This window comes from Heteronotia binoei, chromosome 4 (assembly GCF_032191835.1).
Source record: "Heteronotia binoei isolate CCM8104 ecotype False Entrance Well chromosome 4, APGP_CSIRO_Hbin_v1, whole genome shotgun sequence".
NCBI classification, from domain to species: Eukaryota; Metazoa; Chordata; class Lepidosauria; order Squamata; family Gekkonidae; genus Heteronotia; species Heteronotia binoei.
Window position 1 is genome coordinate 26,807,201 of NC_083226.1, and position 5,250 is coordinate 26,812,450.

General features: G+C 44.4%; 1 non-coding gene across 1 annotated transcript; it reads right to left on the reverse strand.

Moving 5' to 3' along the window:
* Positions 1-962: 962 nt before the first annotated feature.
* TRNAA-UGC (transfer RNA alanine (anticodon UGC)) lies at positions 963-1,034 on the reverse strand. The gene has a single exon. It is a non-coding gene; the product is annotated as a tRNA-Ala (tRNA).
* Between the last annotated feature and the right edge of the window lie 4,216 nt (positions 1,035-5,250).

Consider the following 5,250-nt stretch of genomic DNA (forward strand, 5'->3'; position numbering starts at 1 on the left):
TTTAATGAATGAGATGTGCCTGATGAGATGAAATTCATTACTCCAAAGAACAAAAGGTTGAATGCTACCTTTTAAAACAGGAAAGGCACTGGGGAAATCTACGCCACAGTCTTTGACTCAGTTAATACCCATTTCTTCTCCTCAGTGTGTTATGAGAACTGAGGATGAAGAAGGAAGCAGAGGATCTCCCAGAGTTGTCAGTGCCCTCACTAAACTACAATTCCCAGGATTCTTTGGGGGGGGGGCAGCTATGACAGTTCCTGGTATAACGAGCTCATGTAGGGTTTTCAGCCTCCCAAACTGAAGCTGATCTCCTGGGATTATAACTGATCTCCAAGCAGATCTCCACCTTCTTCAGGCTCCACCTCCAAAATCTCCAGGTATCTCTCAACCTAGAGCTGGTAACCTTCAGCTCATGACAGCTGATGGAGAAGGAGCAGCTTAAAGTAATTCACAGGGCAATCCTGTGCAGAACAACTCTGATCTATGCCCTTTGAAATCAGGGCTTTTCTTGTAGCAGGAACTCCTTTGCATATTAGGCCACATCCCTTGATGTAGCCAATCCTCCAGAAGCTTACAGGAGGATTGGCTACATCAGGGTTGTGTGGCCTAATACGCAAAGGATTTCCTGCTACAAAAAAAGCCCCGATTGAAATCAATGGGATTAGACATGAGTAACTGTACAGGATCTCGTACTAGTCCCCCAGAGCTAGGACATCCGCAGTTTGCTGTGGTCTGTTGGTTAGACAGTCAGACTAGGGTCACAGAGACCAGGGTTCAAGTCTCCACTCTGTTATGAATCTTGCTGGAAGATTCTTAGCCTTGCCTCCCTTCATGAAGCTGTCGTGAGGTTCAAACTGTAGGAAGGGAAGCTGCCTATGCCACCCTAAGTTCCTTGGAGTCTGCTCTGACTGACATCAGGTAGAGGTCTTTCATCACCTATTACTTGATTTGTTTAAAAGTGAAGATGGCAGGAATTGAACCTGGGACCTCCTGCTTGCAAAACAGGTACTTTACCATTCAGCCACAGCCCCTGCATACAAAGGTATTCTATCCTCAACAGCATGAGTCTTGCAAGAGAACTCTGGATACTTCACGGGAAGTCTTCAACATGTGCCATTATGAATTCCTGAACAGCTGAGATTCTGACCCAGGAAGCTCTGTGAGCCTTGCTTTCCAACTGGAGTAGGGCAGGGAAAAGGGCTTTATCAGTTAGATAAGCCCTCATTTGAAAGGGAAGACTAAATTAATGTCTGAACTCAAAGCCAAACCAGACTTCGCAAGAGCTGAGCTTGTGCTGCCGTTTGTCATCGCCTGGAAATTAACCTGTCAAATATGATTAACCGTGTCCAGGAAGGAGACTACTGAACTCACCCTCCAAGCAGTTGGTTCAGCTAGAAGGCAATAATCCGTACCGCTTTCTTATCCTCTTTCAAGGAATTATGTGTGGGTGATGTTCCGGCTTCTTCCCTTCCTCTGATGCCTGTCTTCTGGAGGACACAAAACCAAACCGGGATCACAGTGTAAAGGATGAAAACAAACAATGCTGTGAATGATGACTGCTGTCTAAGTATAACGCACACTTATAGAATTCCTCAACAACTTATTCAGTAACAAAGATCTCACCCCAACAGACATGAATCTGTAGCGAAACTAAGAAAAGTCTCAGCCCTGCAATATAGCAAAACAGCTTCTGCAAGGAATCCAGCCTGGTGATGAGCATCCAGATAAAAGACCATTTCATGGTGAAGCTTCCTAAGAATTATTCTTAGTTGGTCCTCCTCTGGAGTAATATCCTCTTGTTTTTAATTTGGATTCATAAAAGGCAGAAGGTGATCATTTAAAATTATGTTGATGTGATGCAAAGCCTACTGATTCTAACAACAAAAACTTGAATGGCTATTGATTTATTTATTTAGTTATAAAATTAATACCTTATTCCACACCAAAGCACACTAGTGTGTCATGAAAGAGGCTGCAGTGTGCCTTGAAAAATGTGCTGTGGTGTCTGCCAATATGTTTTCTGGTGCCCACTTGCTTCTTGTTCAAAGTGCCTCTTCTGTAAAGTGAAGAACCAGTCTTGACTTTCCTCAGTCTCACTGGAGTGGAAGATACTCCAGAAGACCACAGGGGACATCACCTTTGGATCTGCAGGGAGTTTGGAAATAGATGCTCCCCCACCCCATCATAGGAGGATGCTTGGCATGGAACTGTTTTGTGACTGGTCCCACTTCCCATGGCAGCCATTTTGTTGTAGTGTCTAGTTCACAAAGAAGAACAGTCTCAACAAGTATGAGAAATCCCAGAAAGCTAGTCCCTGGTCCCTGACTGGGCAAAAGGAAAAGCAGGAAGAAATTTTAAACTAAGCTGTCCTCATGCTTACTATTCCCCCATTCCAAGCAGTGGTGGCAGTCTTGCCTGCTTCATTATGGGTAGCTCTAGGAATTACCAGAAACCGTCGAGTTCTAGCAATTCCTAAAGATACCCACTGTCACTTCTGGCTTTTTCATGGAAGTGACATCATGATGCCCATGATGCCACCTCCCCACAATGTTTGCCAGCCCCAACCCCCCCGCCAGTAGCCCTAGCTGTCTTGTACTTGCCTTTTCATTGTACTGAAAGATGTTTGAGGAAATATTATTGGAGTGTCAATATAAATTGTGCATCCAATTTTAATCCAGGAAAAAAAAATACTGTCTTGTAGCTATCAAATATTTGTGAGAGACTTCCAGTCTTTAGGTAGCACATCTGAAACGTTCAAGCAGGGTACTCATTTGTCAGGCTCCAAAACATCAATAGCCTCACCGAGAATGGGCCTTGCTCATGTAAGTTACTTGGAACCACGCTTATATGGGCCTCTGAGTACCTTTGGGTGTTCAACAAAAGGGAATATGGTTGTTCAAAATCAGACCCTTTCACTGGCAGGCAGTATGAAGCGATGGGATTGGCTAGGTCTGATACAGTTTTTAGTGCGTTGGGTCTGTTGTGTTCTTTTGAGAACCCAAACAAATTTCTTTCCTCAAGTCAGGTGGTATTTTAAAGGAAATGGCATGAAAGAGGATGAGAAGGAAAGGGCTGCTTTCCTCACATTAGCAGGGAAAATAATTTGCGCCTTGCTGAGGGATTTAGTTTCCCCACAAAAGCCTGGGCAAATTAAGTACAAGGGCATTCTTAAAATATTGAAGAACCATTAGGTACCCATGGTGATTTTCCAGTCGAATGAGGTGCATTCTGTCCACTTAAGAGACCAAATGGAAGGAGAAAGTGGTTCAGAATTTCATGCAAGCTTGAAGCAACTGTCAGCCACATCTTGTTTGGGGGATTTTTTTGATGGAAAGAAACAGCCAAGAAACAGAGCGGCTTTTAGGCACAGTGCAAAAGAAGGAGCTGTCACATGAAGCAGGGTCAGATTAACAAATAGGCAGAGTGGGCACCAACCTATGGGCCCCCACTAGGGTTGCCAATCCCCAGGTGGGGGCAGGAGATCCCCCGGTTTGGTGCCCCTTCCCCCGCTTCAGGGTCATCAGAAAGTGGGGTGGGGGGGGGAAGGGAAATGTCTGCTGGGCACTCCATTATTCCCTATGAAGATCGATTCCCATAGGATATAATGGAGAATTGATCCGTGGGCATCTGGGGCTTTGGGGGGGGGGGCTGTTTTTTGGAGATAGAAGCACCAAATTTTCAGCATGGCATCCAGTGCCTCTCCCCAAAACATCCTCTAAGTTTCCAAGGTCCAATTCTATGAGCCTCCAAAGAAGGTGCCCCTATTCTTCATTATTTCCAATGGAAGGAAGGCATTTAAAAGGTGTGCTGTCCCTTTAAATGTGATGGCCAGAACTCCCTTTGGAGTTCAATTATGCTTGTCGCAACCTTGCTCCTGGCTCCACTCCCTGAACCAGGGAGCCCTGAAACAGTTTGCTTCTCTCTGCTTTGTCAAAGGGGCTTTTGAGAAGGTGTCTGCAGGAGATATTAGGAGATAATTTGTGAGAGAAGCCCCGAGATTTTGACTGCCTAAGGGCCTCCTCAGGGTTTAAGCTGACACTGACATGAAGGGCCAGTGGAGAACGCCTTGATGTTTGAAGTCACCAGAGAGAATTCTCTGAAGTTTCAGAACGAGCTGCTGCCAACCATGTTTGGCAGACAAAGGAGACTGTGAAGTCTTGTGACAATGTGGGTGGGTGCTTTCTCCAACACCAGTGCTCAAATCATTATCCCCATACAAAAAGGGAAACATGATCTCATCATTTAAAGGCATGACTACACCAACTTGAAAAATACATCTTCATTAATTTCCAGTGCAATAGTTGGGTCCAAAACAATTCTATTTCTAGTGCCATATGATGTGGTAGGGTCATGATCTTTGCACATAGAAAGTCCCAGATTCAATATGTGGTACTTCTATGTTAAAGGATTAGGTAGGTGATGGGAAAGACTTCAGGCTTGCAAATGAGGAGCTACTGTTGGTTGGGTGACAATTATTGTTTGAATTCCATATTGTAATTTAAGAAAGGGAAGTTTAATTGCTTTTAAAGATTTCTCATAAATGTTTTTTATTTCATATATTTAATTCAATTATACCCAATTTATCTCCACCAAGGTGGCTGATGTCATTCTTCTCTCCTCCATTTTATCCTCATAACAACGCTGTTAGGTGGGTTAGTCTGAGGGAGTGTGACAGGCCCGAAGTCACCCAGCATGATTGTATCTTGAAGACTCATGGGGCTCCATTTCTGTTTTCACAAACATCAGATTGCATGTCTGCTCATTATTTTCCATGCACGGAAAATGGCAGATTTTTCTTACTGGAGAACCTCCCCCCCCTCCCCAAATCAAACGGTACCAAAATACCAGGGGACCTCATCCATCCTTTCTTCTAAAGCTTTCCCAAGTTTCAAGTGAATTGGGCCAATTCAGGGTTGGCAAGTCTCCTGTTACATGATTTTACCATAGAGTTTTTTCCTGTAAATCCTAGAGTGTCCACTCACTGGGGACCAGAAGTGACATCAGTTTATCAGGATGACACTCATATGCCTGTCCCCACCCCTAATTAATTCCAGGGTTACTGCTGGTGGCCTGGCAACCCTATGAGATCCAGGACTTGTTCCAAGAGGGCTTTGAATGCCTCAGATATAGCTTATCCAATATGATGCCTGTTGTCAGATGGCTTTTAGGGTTGGCACTGGGTTGTTACCAACCCATGGGGTGACGTCACATCAGGATGTTTTCTTGGCAGACTTTTATGGGGTGGTT